This window comes from Equus przewalskii, chromosome 23 (assembly GCF_037783145.1).
Source record: "Equus przewalskii isolate Varuska chromosome 23, EquPr2, whole genome shotgun sequence".
NCBI lineage: Eukaryota > Metazoa > Chordata > Mammalia > Perissodactyla > Equidae > Equus > Equus przewalskii.
Window position 1 is genome coordinate 7,285,692 of NC_091853.1, and position 19,319 is coordinate 7,305,010.

Genomic DNA, 19,319 nt, shown 5'->3' on the forward strand with positions numbered 1-19,319 from the left:
TGCTAGAGAAAACAATATTAGAGGACAAAAGAGTTCTCAGACAACTGTGAGTTAAAGGCTTCCTAAATGAACTAACCATTTTTCTCCTTATTAATTTGGTTCCAAAGGCATTTGGGGTGGTATGGTAATAAATCAAGCATTTCAAAATCTGTAGGGCAGAGAGAATGGAAGTTCAGCTCTCCATTTTGTTTATTGATGGGAAGTCAGAAAATCATGCATAATTTTAAAGAGCAGATGATCTAAACCACACATCACCTACACACATACACACAGACACACACACACACACACACACCCTGTTAACCATTGGAATAAGTCCTGCTTATCAAATTTACCAAACTTTTAAGTGTTTTTGTGCACCTTCCATATGTCAGACACTGTACTTAATACTGGGTATATAGCATGAAAGAATCCGCATTCTCAAATGGCTCCCAGTCTAGTAGGGAAGACTGACAAGAAAATCATTTATCATCACCTTGTATGATAATTGTTATAACAGTTATGTTAGGAAGTAGAGATGAGAGTTACCTAAAATTCTTTGAAAAGGAAGTGACTTTTGAGATGAATTTTGCAGGAAACAAGTAAGAATCTGGGAGAAGGCTGGGTAAAAGGGTGTGGATCCCAGGCAGAGGAACAGTATACATAAAAATTCAGAGAAATGAGAGTGTTTTGGGGGAACTGAAGGTAGATGGCTATGACAGCATGATGTTTGTATGAAGGTGTGCCAAGGAGGCTGAGGAGCAGGGGAGATAGACAGAGATCAAATCTTACTGGGCTTTGTATGCCGTGGACAGGAGTTTGGACTTTATCCTAAGACCACTATGGATCCTTTGAAGAAATTTAAATTTGAGATCGTCTTTATATTTTAGTAAGAGCTTTATACTAGGAGTGAGCAAATGTATTCGGATATAGGACTGAGGACTTAAGAAACAATTGCAATAGAAAATAAGTGTTGAAGTGGGCACAGATAGACTTCTATTTTCAACAGAATGACAGAGCAGATACTCTGGTGGATACCCTGCACACTTATAGTTAAAATGCTGAATGTAATATATAAAATTTGTTTTCAAATGCGTTGCCAAAATGATTCGAAAGGAAAGAATCCATAATAAAGGCCAGAAAATGAAGTGAAAACAGGAAACCTGGGAAGTGAGCGAGTGCTAGAACTGGTTTTAATCCCGAGGATTTCACCCAAACTCTGAGAACTTGAGCATCCTTCATGGTGGCCGAAGAAGGCCTGGGGAACAGATGTAAAGCTTCAGACATTCCTAGTTCGAAGGAGGCTAACAGGAGACTGTCACACAGGCTGATACTGCAAACTGTTACCTTGGTATAAGAGTATGCTAGAAATAAACACAATTTCAAGAAGGATGAAACAACGTAATTGCCCTTTATTAACCTTGGCACTAAACGGAAGGAGGATGGTGGTGGTGATCTGCCTTTAGGCTATTAGACTATATAAACAGAAATCTGCCCTCATCTGAATTCACGCTGTGTGCGTGTTATGAAAAACATCAATACAGAATTTAAATTTCCTGGGTTAGCAGTACCCCAGACAAACCAGAAGATGCAAGCATAAATCCTCTCTGGAAAAATGCAAGTTTCACCCAGGCCTTAAGTAACTCCCTTGGATATGGAGTTCCAAGGAAAATGAACAGCTCACAAGGAACAAAGGAAGGAAGGAAAGACATATGGCAACAAGCCACTGCAGGGAACCAAGAGAAACAACAGACAGTGAAGTCAGACCACTGAAGAAAAGATATTGGCATTATTAGGCACAGAAATAAAATTAAAATGTTTAATATGTTTAAGAAATAAACGAGAAGCTTGTAGGTCAAGCAAGAAAGATCAAGCACATTCAGGGGGGAATAACTTCTAGAAATGAAACACAATCATTGAAATGAAAAATTTAATCAAAAAGAGTCAATGAAGCAGATTAGACATAGCTGAATAAAGAATTAGTGAACTGGAAAATATGTAGTAATATAAATACATGATCAGAATAAAGCACAGATCAGAATAAAACACCACCCACAAAGAAAAAAGTTGAGACCAAAGATTGAGTAGGTCTAACGTGTATCTAATCAGAGTTCTAGAAGGAGACAATAGAGAGAATGGGGAAAAGGCAGTATTCAAAGGAGTAGCAGAGTGTTCATAGCAACACTGTTTATAGTAGTGAAACTCTGGAAACAACCTAACTGGCCATCAATAGAGGGGCAAATGAATAAATTGCAGTTTATTTTCACATTGGAGTATTATACAGAATCCCAAACAAGTGAGCTACAGTACATTCAACAGTATGCATGAATTAGCAATATAAGTGAAAAAAGATTATATACAGTATATTCCTTTTATGAAATTAAAAATAACTGATAAAAATAACTCTTTAAAGCTATATATAGATTCAATAAAACAACTATAAAAGGAAAGTAAGGGAATGGTGATTGTTCTCACTGATGGTTCCCTTGGGTGGCAGAAGCAGGGGGATGAGTTGGTGGAAGGTACCATACGAGTAAATGCAGGTTATTTTAAAAATCCTAGCTTTTGTTTTTAGTAATGAATTAACAGGTGCTTATTACATTATAATAATCAATTAAAATCTAAATAAATAAATAAAATTGGTCCATACTTGACCAATGATGACAGACTGCCATGAACTAAGGATTATGGTTAATCCAGTTCTGTATGCTAGAACATTGAGGGAAGTAGGAGGAGAGAGAGAGAAAGAGGCTCAGAATTTTATAAAATTGTTGAAGTTCACCAATTCTGAGATTCAGGAAACACAATAAGTTCTAAATAGGATCGAATAATAATAAACAAATACACACCTATGCGCATCACAGAGAAGCTATAGGGCACCAAAGAAAAAGAGATCTTAAAAGAAGCTGGAAGAACAGATCTCATACGAAGGAGGGGAATCAGACTGACTCTTGATCGGTTAACCTACAAATATCATTGGATAGATGAATGGTAGAGCCGGGACTCAGGTCCATATCTTCCAATTGCTATGCCCATGTTCTTTCTAATATTCTACCAAAATTTGTCACACATCCTTGTATAGAATATTTTGTTCATTGTAATGAATGCAAACCAGAAAAATAACAGAATCAAGGAACCCAAAAATTTGAAAACCCAGAAAAAATACAGTAATAATCTGTTTAACATATGAAAACTTCAGTAAAACTTAAGTACAGAAGAGAAGAGGGAAGTAGCATTTGTTTAATGCCTAAATACATGCCAAGCATTGTTACTGGTATTTTAAAAATCTCATTCATTTCTCACAACTAATATCTATGCATTGCAGTTCTTACTTCCATTTTGTGGTGGAAGGCACCACGGCTTGGAGAGATTAAATAATCTCCTCAAGTTCGCAGAGCTGGTAAATGGTAAATTCAAATTCTGGAGAGGTGCCGTCAGCCCTGCCCAATCCCCCATCTTCCCAGGAGCATTTTCGATAAATAAATAATGTAACTTATGTTACCTAAGGTGTCAGCAGACAGAAAGAACACTTTCTGGGTAACCTTCCAATATGACCAACTCCCAATATCAGAGGTTCCTGACCCCAGAGACGTCCCCAGGAATATCATTTCTTCCCTTGCCCTTCTCTAGACCTCTTTCCCACCCGGATACCCTACCAATTCCTCTAGCACGTGTTTGGTCACCCACTGAAAGTATACTGACTATTTTCTAATGACGCAGGGCTTTTGAATCCCGGCATTTACACTTACTAGACAAACTACTGAATCCATTTGAGCCTCGATTTCCTCATATGCAAACTGTGAAATAACACACACCCCTCAAAGATAATTGTAATGGTTAAATGAGAAAATACAATCAATAAAGCCCTTTCAGTTCAGTCCCTGACACTTAGAAGTTCTCAGTAAGTGACTGCTGCTGCTATTATTAGACCCTTTGAAGGAACAGAGACAGAGTTTATATTTAGTGGTGTTCATTTTCCCTTCCTAGTTTATGTAGGAATACGTGACCTCTCCTTATTTAGCCTACTGTTTTGGGTCTGATAATCGTCTTGGACCTAGTTGTCATTAATTTTAGATCATTTTAATATGAAAATAATTATAAAATATTTTGTTCTGAATTTCACATCAAGGTAATATGGAGACAGTGGTACATTACCAAATATCCATTTCTAAATTAAGATTTTTTAAATTTTAAAAATTCCCAAATGTTCATCCTCTGAATTGACTTCACTAGAAGGGAATAAATGAAGACAACGGTCACTTAGCTTGTAAAGAATACACATGTTATTTAGGTCTGTTTGGCCAAAGAGTATTTTTGCCTTAAGGATTTATTTTTCTGAATTCAGTGGTTATGCACAATCATTTTAATGACACAATAATATGTGAAGAGGATTACTATACTGTCGGGAGTTAGAAATACAGCAGCACCAAATCCGCATGTTTATAGACAACTCGTCCTGAGACCAGAAGGAGGAGGAGAGGCAGAAAAACATTACACTGAAGCAGCAAACACGTTCATTGTGTGAAGCGTGTCCCATGACACGCGCGAAATGCTAAACTGGTATAGATGTCTGAAAATAAAAATGCCTGTTGTGTTTTCAAAGTTTGCAAACTTGATAAGCCCAATCGGCTCAAATTTTTATACTTTACCTTTCAATTAATCACTCTGCTATTTTTTACAAGCGAAGAAGATAAAAGCTATGATAGAATATCTTCCTTCTTCTACATGATTAGTGGCAGTTGACTTGCTCCTTCTGTTCTTTAGGACTTTTTGGCGTGGTAAGAACATTGTGAAGTTGCGCACATTTTTCATACTCTTCCACTTTATCTCATTAGTGTGTGTATTTCTTGTAGGTGGGATATGCCTCCTGCTCATGACTTGATATTGCTGATGAATCCACAGAGGTGGATTTTCTTTTTTCCTTTGCAAACCAACATTCTGTGCCACTTGATCATTTATGTAGCGCTCAGACTTTTAGAAGATTGTTTAACTATCATGGTATGACTAGAGAAGAAGAAAGGAAATAATTAGCTTGGAGAAAAATTAACGTAAGAACCATTCTCCAAAGAGCACAGCAATGCCGTAAAGTATCTAGATGATCTTTTAGAGTATCAGAGACTGGGGTATGCTGAAGGACCCATAGCAGAAGAAAATAGCTTCAGATCTTACTCACGTTATACTTTCTAAAAAGGGTCTTGCTCTCTTTTACACAAGACACAATTCATAAGATCTTTTTAAATCAGCAGGAAACTCGTCTATCTGCGTATCCACGGAACCTGATGACTGTTAACAGCATAGCCTAACACTGCTGAACCGTTCAGGATGCAGGGATAAGGAATATCATTCTATCCTTTCCAACTGAAACAACATCAGAAAATGTAGGCAGGCTAAATAGAATTATCCAAAATGGAGCCTGTCTGAAATTCCAGCTCTCCCAAAGACAAAAGTACCATTCACCTCTTCTTCCTTCTTACGGCTGAAATTCATTTGCATCCACTGACATCCTTTAAATTATTACCCTCCTGGGAAAGTCTGAACTCCCTGTAGAACATTTAATAAACATTCAGTTGTTTCTGATCAGACCTATGTTGTTTGTAGTTCCCCTGACTCATATTTTAGTATCCCAACAAAGAAAAATCAGTGCCAGAAAGCAAGCAAATGGTAACCACCTAGATTCTCTCGGTTTCAGGGACTTCCTGTAGCAATTTTTAATTTTAGATACCTACTTTATGCTTTTACAGTTATAATTCCAGAAGTCTGGCTCTTATCTGACCCTTTAGAATGATAAATCTAATAGGATTTCTTGTGCCCAGAGAAAATGCAAACTGGCAACTAGAAGGTTCCAAAAACTCAGCTGCGGACTAATTGATGGCTTTCTCCAAATATCTGTTAAAAATTTAATATAATAAATGCTAGGAATTTTTTTTTTGAGTAAATTGTTTAGCAACAAGAATTTAGCACTTTCAACGCAGCCACATGGTCTGTTGCCCAGGACTCCCTTAAAAACTGCTTTGCTGAGGCTGTTCGACATCTGTCAGCATTTTTCAGCATAAACCGTCGGCTCAAAAAAATTCTTCAGGCTGAAACTTGATATATCAGGTCTCAGCTCAGGAGTTTTCATGTGTATTCAGGAAAATAAGTTCAGCTGTTTTTAAGTTAGAGCTATAGAAAAAAATCTAATATATCATTTCAAGACACACTTTTAGTTTATACATAGATAAAAGGAAAACAGACTTCTACCCAACGAAAATGAATGCGAAGCATCTAAACAATTTGATAGTCATGAAGTGTTCTTCACACTGTGTTGCCGAGACAGGATGTCTTTATTGGAGCTATAGTGACCGCATTCTTAGTAGGATGGTATATGGAACTCTGCCCAGCTTTAATTCCGGAGGTCAGAATGTGCCCACCTCTTGGCAGCTGAGGATGAATGGCTTAAGCGACAAATTCCAATCCTTCAGCTTCCCAGATCATTGTACAGCCAGAGACTAATACAATAAACAGCAGTTTGCCAAAAGGGATCGTGATCCACTGGCGGATTGTGGTTTTGCACAGCTTCGACATACATTATCTTGACGTCTAAAATTACTTCTCAGAGTACAGCTGTGTGTGTGATACTGGACTTCATTCCACTGGATGATCCCATGTAGTCCACTTAGAACAGGAATGCACTTTTGAACTGAAAACTGTCACAACAAATCTCACTGTGAGTGCAAGAATTCATGAAGAGTTCCAGTTTATTGGTTTGCAAGGATTTGCCTCTGAAGGTGGAGAGATTGCGTCTTAAAATTGTTACTGCATTCAAGATGGAAAAATCATTTCACTGAGTGAACTCCTGATATAGATATTTTTTAGTTGACTGTTTGTAAGGTGAACATTTTTTCTTTTGATGTGCATGTTGATTGGAACTAGAAAGGCAAGGAATGAGTAGGCCTTCAACATACTGGTCCTCTGTACCAGCATCTATGTTGCAGAACTTCTTTGAACTAAAGATTCCCTAAATCATTGCTGCATAACTTTCAGGGGAAAAAACACTTCAAAAGCATATAAACAATTGAAATTGTACTAAAATTGAGCCACTGCTTTACTTATATGTGTCCATATGGCTCCCTGACCTAATCACAGAGCCCTCTATTCCACTAGGATTTTCTTCCCCATGGAGATAGGAAAATGCCCCAGTCTCCATGATTGATTTGTGCTCATTACACGTTGAGCTTAGAGCTCCGAAAGCTGAATTTCAATTCTAGCTCTTCAACTTCTGTTGTATGGCCTTGGAAAAATTATGCATCTTTTTTGACTCTCAATTTCTGAAGAAGGAAATAAGTCTACCTATGTTACAAAGTTGGTCAAAATCTCAGAACAAATTATATAAGTAAAACAATTTCAAAATTATATACCTCTATATTTATACAAAGTATATATTCATATTTATCCAAATAGTACACAGTATTGTTACCAGTATCAAAGGAAACTAGAAGTCTACAGTACTGGGGAACCAAATAAAATTTGGCCCAAAAAAATGGTAGTTAGAACATAAATTGATTTTAATATCAACCTCTGATTCCACTTATCCATGGTTTACAAAATGTTTTGTAAGGATCAATATTTATTCTGAAATAGCTAAAAACAGTGTTACCACATAGTAGTTTAATACATAATGCATTGATGTGTGTGTGTATGTGTCTGTGGTATAAAAACATTTTTGCTATAGGATATTCTGAAGAAAAAGAAAAGACTTAGCACCAATCAGGGCTGTCAAATCTTTACTGTTCTTAGCTATACTAATCTTAGGACAGAATCTTTTTAAAAGACATGTGGACTTTGATTTCTGGCAATTTTTTTAGACTAGCTATCTTGATTTCAGAATATCTAGAAATATTGAGGACAGTGTGAGAAGTGCTCTTTTAAATTCCCAATTGAACTCACAAGAAAGATGAGAAAACCCTGGGGTGCAGAAATAAAGAGGGAGCTGGAAAGCAGAGAGTTAAGCCTATGGTGAAGCCACAGCTGTTCTTGGGGCATTTGCCACTACTGTACCCAAGAGCTGTGGGTTTACATAATCATATGGGTGTAGGAGAAGAAGCCTCAGCCAGAACAAGTTGGAAAATTAAAACCAAGACCCCTGCACTAAGCAGAACACTCAAAGAGATACACCTTCAATGAAATAGTAGATCAATAAAGATCTACCTGCCAGTAATGGGAGAAATCAAGGAAAGTTATTTATCTCGGCCTGGGTTCTGGGTGGAAGGAAAGAAAAGTCTTCTCTGAGAATTCATTTTTACAGGTCTCCTATCATGTGATTTGGGGTTCAGATTTATACCACTTGCATAGTCAAGCAGAATGAAAGCTGAGAAATTAAAGTAGACCCATGCTGGAAGCAGTTCTGGGAGCCTGTAGAAACGTCAATGCTCCTGGAAGTATGTGCCAACACATCAGACCTGTTAGGATTCACATAAATAAGGCCCATCAGAACATAAATACACAATCCAGCATGTAAAGGACATAAAAAAAGAAGCTGTCATGAGTGGGTCAAGAGAATAACAAATAGGAGAAAAGATTTTGGACTATGTTTAAAATGTTTAAAGAAATAAAAGAGCAATTCACCAACTTGAGAGAAGAACACCTTTTTTTATTTTTTAACAGACAATGCAGATTTTTTTAAAGAATGAAATAGAATTTTTAGAAGTGAAAAGTTCAATTATTGAAATTAAAACTTTATGAATAGATTAAACAGATCAAGAGAAACTAAGTAAAATGGGTTGTATACAGTGGAGTGCTGATAAATGTTTAATAACTAGTTCTCCAGAGTGTGGAAAAAAGCCATGTTATGTAGCATTTGCCAATTTCCATAGTGCACCTACTCCTAACGTGGCCAATTTTAAGCTGTCAATGTGGTGACAATGAATGCAGACCTGGGAAGAGATGTGCACAGTGGGTTTTTGTAAGCTAATAAAAGCCAGTTCCTACACATGACTGTATGTATAGCTGAATAAATTATTCAGAATGCAGCATAGAGAGAGAGGGTGTTAGGAAATGTATATGAGACATGAAGGACAGCATGAGAAAGTCTAGCATATGTTTAATCATCATTCTAGAAGAGAGTGGGACAATGACTAAAATTTGTCCAGAACTGATATACGTCATGAGTTCTAAGATCTAGGAGCACCACAGGTAACATGCAGATATACATTGTAAGGAAATTGCAGAACACCAAAGACGAAAACACAATGTTAAAAGCATCCAGAGGAGAAGGAGAGATCAACTTCCAAGGAACAAGAATTAAGACTTCTTAAGAGCAACAATGGAAACCAGAAATAATGGAATAATCTTAAAAGTACAGAGAGAAACACTGTAAACTTAGAACTGTATAACCTAATGAAAGTATTATTCTAAAGAGAAGGTATAATAAGACATTTCAAACAACAAAAACGAGAGTTTGCTGCCAATAGATGCACACAAAAGAAACTTCTTAAAGAGGTTCTTTAGGAAGAAGGAAAATGGTCCAGAAAGAATATGGACAAAGAAATGGGTAAACGTTTAGGTAAATTAGGCTGATATAAAAACAACAACAATAATAATGTCTAGTAATTAAAAGCCATGTGTACAGTGACTTTTATTTTCCCACAAACACTAAATGCTTATAATGCTTTTGATTTAATGATATTACCACTTAAAAGTTTTAATTATCTTTTGTTTGCTTTGACTTATAAAACAATCAGTAAAAAATATTAAACATTGTGGTAAAAGCTTTACTTGTTTGAGTCCAAGTTAATCTTTGCTAAACATTAAAAATTTGAGTGGGTTTTGAATTTGTAATGGAAGAGCCATAGATATCTGTAAGAAGAAAACACACTCCTCTGTGGGTGTCCTTTACTCTCACACTACTGCAACACTACGACACTTCTGACAGCAGATGTGTGGGTTTTCCACCCATTAAGCAATCCTGCGACATCACACTTCTGTGACAATTTAACTCAATTCTGACACTATCTACCTGGAGATGGCCTGTCAGATCCCACAGGTTAAGGGTTCTGTTCCACAAGACTGCCCCTTCCCACTTCGGACGCCAATCACAAGTGCAGCTTGTCACCTGTGCTTCTGACCAACCTGCTATATAGATCAGAAGTTCCCACAATCCCCTACTCTGGTTCTATAATGTGCTAGAGTGACTCACAGAACTCAGGAAAACAGTTTACTTACTAGATTACGGGTTTATTATAAAAGGATATAACTCAGGAACAACCAGATGGAAGACATGCATAAGGTATGTGGGAAGAGGTGCCGAGCTTCCATGCCCTCTCTGGGCATTGCACTCTCCCAGCACCTCCACGTGGTCACCAACCCAGAAGCTCCCCAAACCCCATCCTTTCTCGTTTTTATGGAGGCTTCATTACATAGGCACAATTGATTAAATCATTGGCTATTAGTGATTGAACCCAGCCCCCAGCCCCTCACCCCTCCCCAGAGGTCGGGGGATGGAGCTAAAAGTCCCAACCCTCTAATCATGTGATTAGTTCCACTGGCAACCAGCCCCCATCCTTAGGGGCTTTCCAAAAATCCCCTCATTAATATAAACTCAGGTGTCGTTGAAAGGGGCTTGTTATGAATAACAAAAGACACCTTCATAGCTCTTATCACTTAGGAAATTTCAAGAGTTTTAGGAGCTCTGTTCCAAGAACAGAACCAAGACCGGATGTACATTTCTTATCAATCACAATCTCACAATACTTCAGATTTCAAAAAAGTTTATGGCAGTAGAAAAGTTTACCCCCATAACACTGGAAGTTCAGAGCCTTTGTTTCTCCCTACCCACATGCTGGTGGCTTTTTACCACTAGAAGAGTTATGGACTCACTCTAACAAAAAAAAGATCGGGTTATTTATACTATTCTCCAATAAAAGGAACCACGGCTCCTTCAAGAAATTGCAAGACTGGAGCAGAGAAAGTACAAAACGAACCTGGAGTACGTTATGGTGCCAGAAAGTAAACAAGTCCTCAAAAAATGATGGGAACGTGTTAAAAGGATACAGGAGGCAACCTAAAGGCGGCTTCCAATGACGAAATCAGGACAATTTCAGCAACAAAATAATGACAGTAGCGGATTATAGCCCATAGAATAAAATAAGAATCCTTACTTAAATACTTGAATAAATAATTAAATGAAGCAGGGGAAGCTCTTCCTTACAATATAATTCCAACTAAAACGTTTAGAAGAGAAGGCGGAAATAGAAATCACCATTGGCAAAACACCACAGTAATAGTTATTGCTCTCAAGAACCATCAATGGGTGCTAAAATTAATAGGTGAAAGCATGATGAGAAACAGGATATTTACATAGCCTCAAAATATCACCCAAAAGATACTTATTAATTCCAAAGGGGGAAAAGTAGAAACTTTACAGTGGAGAAACCTGATAGACCATCTAAACCAAGTGATCAAAGTTAACATCACTAGCAGCAGTAAATAGGACAGTTTGACATCACGTGTCTCCTGAGATAACAGAGCGAAAAGGACACGTGATTTAGGTGGTTTTCTTGACAAAAATGCATAACCTGAATTTCATAATGAGGAAACATCAGATAAACTCAAATTGAGAGACACTCTATAAAATAACTGGTCAATACTCTTCAAAATTTCCTAACTGACCATGGTCGTGTGGTTTTATAAAAATGTTAACATTTGAGGAATCTGGGTGAAGAGTATACGGGAATTTTTTTTGTATTAATTTTGCAACCTTTGTATTAGACTGAAATTATTCCAAGACGAAATTTTTTTAAAAAATCAAAGATAGAATTATGATCGTTTCCCTAGGCCTCTCCATTCTCCCTCATTCTCAGAAAGGCCATTGGTCGTTACCTCGTCTCCCAGTTCTATCCGGAGACATCAGTGCGCGGCTGCGGTAGAAGGGGCCAAGTGCAAGGCTCAGGCGGAAGGGAAGGAAGCAGTTTGAGTCTGAAGCACAAGGTCCCTACTGTGTTGAATCAGCGTGGTAGCGGCTATTAAAATGCCATCTTGTTCTCCCTCCCATTCCTCTCTCTCTTCCTCGACCTCCACAGTCCACGTCCCAGACTGCTTTTAATCCTATTGGGAGGATATACGGGGAGAAAGAAAGAAAAAAAATAATGAATGGCTGTATTCCTTGGCGCGTGAATAACAGTTTCCCTTTCGGGGCTTCAAGAATAAAAAATGAGAGGCTTTAAATCTTGCTAACTTGTGCAAGAATGTGTGTGTGTGTGTGTGTGTGTGTGTAGATAAAAATGTAAACTACCACTGTGGAAAGATTACTGCTGATTTTCAAAATCTGTTAAAGCAAAAGAAAGCATTATTCCAGAATAAGGTGTTCAGAGGCCAGTGGGAAACAGAAGAGCAGATGCTTTTGTTTAGAGCAGGATGGATTAGGAAATACCCTCTTCAGAGTTAACTCGAAAGAGAGGAGCCTGTTGCCAAGATGTGTTTATCAAACAACGTCTAGGCTGTGTCACAGGATGTGAGATTTGGTGTAGCTGTGTGAAAGAGCTCTGTGTTTTTATTTTAGCCAAATCTCTGCAAGCTTCTCCGTCAGCTCCCTCCCCACCAGAGAGAGACAGCAACGACAACAAACCCTGCCTGGAACAGCAGAGCAAACGTTGGCAGGAAGCCCGTTGGGATCCAGGCTCGCTTTTTAGAAGGAATCTCTCAGTTTGATGCATTGCTTCTCACAAGGGAGCTCCAGACTGCTTTTCTGAAGATAAAATAAATTAGAGCAAAAAGACAATATTGCCATTGGTAATGCCTTCTACTTTAAAAAAAAAAAAAAGGAAAGAAAAGACAGGCAAAATTTCCATGCTCATTTTGACTCCCTCTCGGGATCCAACAGGCTACGGAAATGGTGCAAGAAAAAGCCACAGATAGAGTAGTCGGGTGTGAATTCAGACCACATGCCTCACTCCTTGTGCTTCTTTCTGGAGCAGTCTGTTTTCCGTGAGCCGGCCTGCCTCCAGTTAATCACTTGGCAGGGTGACATTCCACCAGGTTGCCTCTCTGGTGACTCAGACAGAGCCTGGGGCATCACTGAATTTACATTAAAAATCAGATGGACGTCTGGACTCCCCCCGGCCCCCCCGACACACATACACACACACACACACACTTAACCAGCATCAAGTCGTGCAGTTCCCTCTGTAAGTGATGGGCGCTGCTGGCTGTTGGTGTTGTTTTTGGCTTGAGACCTTAGAGACCAGCCAGCCGTGGTGTAAGCAGGTCTGTCTGCACTGCTTTGGGGCTCACTGCCTTCTTAGAAGTCTTCTCACTGTTCCTTATTTTGCCGGCAAGCCGTTACTGTTGCTGATTTAAAATTCCTCAGTCTGTGTTTTCTGCCCTATAAGAGAGTGAAGTATAGAGAATAGTGTCCCTATAAATCAAGACTCTTTTTTGTCTTCACTTCCATAATTTGGGACTGAGGTTTTAAGCCAGTGTAGAACTTGTAAATTTGCTAAGTTTAAACCAGAATTTGGGGGTGGGGGTTAAAAACTAAACTATTCTGCTCATGCTGTTTTGAAAACGTCTGGTATGCGTGCTTTTTTATTTTTTGCTCATCATACGGTCTATTCAGAAATTTTTTTTAAAAAAACCATTAAATAGCTTTTGGCAGAATGTCAAAACCAGCGTTGCAGGGAAAGTATTTAAAAGTCTTTTAAGTGTGGCTATTTGTATAAGCAATACCTGAACGTAGCTTGTGACCAGGTAGGACTGTTTCCACAGGCTTTCATGGAAATATTTCTAGGCGATTTCTGTGGCTCTTTTCCTTGAGCTCATTTATTTGCTTTTGCCTCAGAACAGAGCATTTTAATGAGCAGTTTTATGAGCCTATCCTGCGTTCTGCAAGCTCCACATGACTGGATTCCTGTTACACATAACCTTTGCCCTATTTTCCATTAAAACACAAGACTTTCCTGTAATCAACTTCATACTGAGATCTCGGAGGAAAAAATGCAACAGATACTCTGGTCTACTATTCAGTCCACTAAAATTCATATGTTTTTAAAATATCTGTTGTTCCCTTATAGTTTTAGTAATTATACATATTTATATTTTAACCACAAATTCCTTTCTTTTCTAAGATGCTTAAAGACTCTTCTGTTTTGTACCTTTACCTGTCCAATATTACCATAGCCCTCTGCGTGGATAGCTCATGGAGCTGTCTTTATAATCCGTTGAGGCAGGTACAAAGGTGAGATGAACCCCAAATCATTCTGGAAATATGAATTTTCAAAAAAAATAAACTGCATACTTTTCCCGATCTTATATATAATTGCCAATGTCAGGAAGTTCCTTCTTATGACAAATAATAACCACGTGATGCATCTTGACTCCTTCTCTTTGTGTTTTAATTCAAATGTAGAACAAGTATTTTCCGTTTTACACATAGTATCCTAGATATTTTTGTGTAGAATGATTTTCTTTTCTCTAACTTGAAAAATTCAAATTTGTTTCATTTTTCTTCTGGGTCCACTTGCAGTGTTTTCATCAGTTTGATGATATCTGCTAAATGTTCAAGTTCTCCCTTTCATTTGAGCAGAGAAGCCCCAAACAGTATGCTGAGCCACTGGAAGGGGCTAACCAGTAGGAGAACAATGGAGCCATTGTTGTGTGGCACACTCGCTCCCCTCTTGGTCATGCATTCCAACCATGTTTGCCTTTTAAAACTACACTGCAGATTTCAGGTCGTCTGCCGCGCCTTATAACATGTAGCTCTTTTTCTGCTCTGCTTACTTCAGCCAATCTGTCCTCATCTTACAATCCTGTTTACTTTTTCTTTTCAGGACAAGAAAAGCGCTCTTTAAGACAGAGTGAAGTAAGTTTAGGGCAAGTGAAAGGAAATCTACCTCACATAGCGGGTTATAAACCTATGGAACTCATTAGTTCCAAAAGGTGGTGCTGGCAGGAAACGTAAATGGATTAAAAAACCTCTTAGCCAAATTTATGAATGAGAGCCATAAATGGCTACTAAGAAAACCAGGACTGTGCCTGAGTTTTACAATCGAAATCAGAGAGTTGCTCCAAGCCCTCCCACGGGAGATCTCTTGAGATCTGTTGAGATGGCTGACCTTGGGTCTGGCCCATGATGGGATTTCCTGAGCGTCCTGTGTCCTCTCTGTGCTTGTCTCTCCTCAGTCTCACTGGGTTCAGACTTTTCCAAGTCTGTTCTGGGATAGGCAACTTTCCTTTTGAAATAAGTTTTTTTTTTGAAACTTTTCCTTTACCGTTGAACCATCTGCCTACTACAGTGCCAATTATGACTGTCAGTTAGGGAATGGTGACGTCTGTCCAGTGGAAACTAGCTGAGATCACATTTGGATTTTAAAACGTAGATACTTTCTTTTATGTAAAGGCAGACCCTTCTATTTCCTGGGAATTTTCAGGCCCGAGACCATAAATAGCCTTTTTACTTCATCCTGTCCTCTCTCCTCAGTAGAATCTTCGTCCCATAACCCCTTTGCTTTTCCAAGATCTCTGTCTCCTGACTGCAGGGGTTCTCAACCTAGGACACTTTAAAAAATGCAGAGCTCCAGGCTTCATCCCAGACCAAATAAGTCATGATCTCTGTGGCTGGGGCTTCAAAATCATCCCAGGCTGTTCTCGGCAGTCACATGGTGAGCCTGGCCTCACCGGTTGTGTTAGGTTCTCTCCTCAACCTGAACCCTGCTCATTCTCTCAGTGTCACCTGAGACCTCATTCTGCCACGCCCCCACCTTCCTATGTTCAGTCTCTATTAGTCATTATGGTGAAGGTCACTGTCAATGATGTCATTGTGAACAATACTGGGTCTCTATGCTGTCTGCTTTCTCTATCCTTCCAACTGTGAACTCCTAGTTAAAAAAAAAAAAAATTGCTGAAAATATCTGGCTGCCTGCAAATTCATGAGCGGTTCTCAACTTAGGACACTTTTAAAAATGCAGATGCTCCAGGCTTCACTTAAAGGACCTACACCTCCTTAAAGGATTTACAAGAACTTCACCTCCTTTTATTCACCTCTTCACTTAAAGGGCCTTCCCCTCCTTTTACTCACCTCTTCATTGACCTACCTGGCACCTCTCCAGATATAAGCTTCCTTCACACCAGTCCCTCACTTTCCTTCCAGGCAGGGGTGTCACATCTTTCCTTGGGTGAACACTGAAGCCAACCAGACAAAGCCACCCAATACCCTTGTCTTCATTCTTCCCCCATTCTCTTCTTATCCGTTGCTAAAATCTTCATGAAGAAAAATTCCCCTTCCATTTATTAAACACTATAGAGTACCAACCGTGTGCAATGCATTAAAATACAGTGGAAAAGACATACTAGAAAGCAATTAACAATAATTCATGGGAAAAGTGTAAATTCTTAAAAAGAAAAAAATCACTTAAATAAATTATAAGTATATAGGAAGGAGAGATCAATTTTGATTAATCTCACCAAAGAGGCCTATCAGCTCACATAGGCAGTGACATTTGGGCCAGGCCTTGAAGAATGGAAAGATTTTAGCAGTCAGATATTAGGCAGAAGGGCATTCAAATTCAAAGGGGCAGCATGGCCGAAGGTACCAGGTTGTGATGTGCTCTGCTCCATCTGGGAATAGTGAACAGCCAGGTATAGCTGGAATATGGCGTAGAAGGTGAATCTTTCTAAATATTTCTCCTTTACCAATACACTGACTCTCATTCGTTTTTTACAACATCTAAAAGCTGCTGCACACAACTGCCTTATCTGGTGTCTTTGGTCTTTTGTCTGCTGGCTCCTTTTTTAACTTCATATATACACATTTTCCCTGCCCTACAAGAAATATTTTTGACCCTGATATCTTGATACATACTGTGCCATTTCCTTTATTTCTCTGCCAAACTCGCAGAGTGTGACTTATACTTTCTTTCACTCCTCTTTCTGCATTCCCCACCTCACCCTGCTAACCTGGCTTCTGGACACCCTTCACCCAGCCCACCCCCCGGCTCTCTCCCCGGACCTACAGAAAGGCTCTGTTAAGGGTCCCCAAATCATTCTGACAAAACCATTGGTCAGCCTTCCTTCATTCTGTTTGGCCTCTTAGCATATCTGGCACTGTTGTGAGAGCATTTGTCTTGAAAGTTTTTGCATCTAAGTAGCTGGGATGTTGCACAGTGTTGGAACTGCTTCCATCTCTCTTCCACACCTTGATCTCCATTGCTCGCACTTCTTCCGCTTCCTTAACTGTGGATATCCCAAAACACTTTCCTCCCTCTCTCCCTCCTTCTTCCATTCCATCATTCATTCTTTCAGTCTGAAAACATTTATTGAGCACATGCACTAGGCCAGGCACCTTACTAAACACAAAGAAAAATTTGATCCTCTCCGTACACTCGTTGATTTTAGCGTGCTTTCTTTTCTTATGGCTCCAGCTTGCATCTCTATATGAAAAGTTTCTAAATCTACACTTTCTGCTGTGACTTTTCACCTGGACATTCATTCTGTGATTCCAGTTTCCAACAGATATGTCCTTTGCATCTGCTCAAAGACAATTTGCTTGAAAATACTCATTTTCTCGATGAAAATCAATTTCCCTGCCTCTCTTTAGTTGTCTCAATTAACGAAGTCACCATCTCACAGTCTTCTGGGCTGGAAAGCTGAGCATGATATTTTGCACTTATCTCTCAATCAATTTTGTACCCAATCTGTCCTTACATTCTGATTATTCTTTCTTAAGGATGCCTTTAAGATCCACTCTTACCTCTCCATTTTTATAGCCACCCACTTGATCCAGACTTTTATCACCTCGCGCATAGTTTACTACACAGACAATAATTGGTCTCCCTGCTTCCAGTCTCAGCTTCCTTAAATAAATTCAGCCTGCAAACAGCTGCCATAGTCATCTTCCTAAAACACCATTTGATCATGTCCTTTCTGGTGATGTTGCATGCCTGCCATATCACATCTCTTCTCTTTGGTCTAACTCAGGTTCTCCACAATCAGCCCCCTCATTTCAATTCAACTCAACATGCTTGTCACCATGGCTTCCCCAATATTTCTCCAAATGTATTAAGCTAATTTCTACCTCCATTTCCTTTGTTCCCCTTGCCCACATGCCTTCTTGATGTCTGCATGCCCTGATAGTAATCAGGTCAAGTCTCACACACTTCCTGTCTGTAGCCTTGTCTGGCTCCTGAAAATTCTAGAAATCTCTCCTCTCTTGGAAAGCCACTTACACTTAGAAGCTTTACCATAACACGTAGGACTTACTACATGCTGTCATTATGACACATTGTTTCCTGCCTGTTAATCAGCCCCTCCCCAAATCGATGGCAAACTTCTCAGGAGCACAAATTGTGTTGTGTTCTTCCTTTTTTCCTCCCAAGGGACCCGGTACATTTCTGATCCTATGTTATATGCTTAATATGTAGCATGGACTAATTGTAATGATTATCTTTTCTTCAATAAACTGGTTTAGATCAAAATAAAGACTTTACAGGGACAACAAGAAATAGTGTTTACATTGTATATAAGGGGGTCATTTTCTGCCCTACAACATTAATACCTAGTCTGCATATCAGTTTTGATGTAGATGCCTCCTCCTAACTCAGAAAGAGTCGGTTAAAAAGTACTCATTGAGCCTCTAGATCTAAATACCAAAGTATAGGAAATACAGGGAGTGAAAGAGCATGTTAAATGATATCCAGGTGGATTCACTCTGCCAAATGCAGACTGGAGAGTAGGACGGAATCTACAGGACAGGTGACCCTTTTTCTTTTTCAACAATAACAACAAATTGCAAGGAAAAACAAAAGATGGAAGAGAAGCCTATAGTCACAGTGTATGAGCTTCTTTGGATCCTAATTCAAACACAGAAACTTAAAAACTTTTTTCCCAAAGACAATTGAAGAAGTGTATCGTGAACACTGAGTATTTGTCATGTTAAGAAATTATTAATATTCTTAGATGTGATAATAGTATTGTGCTTATGTTTGCTAAGGGTCTTTTTTCTTTTAGGAATACATACTTAAATATTTACAGATGACATTATGTGATGTTGGAGTTTCCTTCAGAATAGGTGAGGCATATAGATGGAACAAGGATGGCCTTGTGGTGAATTGTTGAAGCTGAGTAATGGGCACCTAGAGATTCATTTATATTATTCTCTATACTCTCTCTACTTTTACATGTATTTAAAATTTCCCAAATAAAAAGATTTAAAAAGTAGTTGCTGATGTTAAACAATTCTTACTATTTTTGGTGAGATAGTGGTATTATGGTTATGTTTTTTGAAAAAGAGTCCTTATCTTTTCGAAATATCGACTGAAATATTAATGCATGAAATGATAAAAAATGTGGTCATTGAGGTCATTGTGTTTTTA

General features: G+C 38.7%; 1 protein-coding gene and 1 long non-coding RNA gene across 30 annotated transcripts in view; one reads left to right on the plus strand and one right to left on the minus strand.

The window, feature by feature from the left end:
• The window catches only part of DNM3 (dynamin 3), a 565,868-nt gene that overhangs the window by 487,944 nt on the left and 58,605 nt on the right, over positions 1 to 19,319 (plus strand). The window lies entirely within an intron of this gene.
• LOC139078883 (uncharacterized) lies at positions 10,711 to 13,249 on the minus strand. Its single transcript, XR_011532057.1, has 3 exons — positions 13,114 to 13,249; positions 12,581 to 12,700; positions 10,711 to 12,060 (listed from the first exon to the last, which is right to left on the minus strand). It is a non-coding gene; the product is annotated as an uncharacterized lncRNA (long non-coding RNA).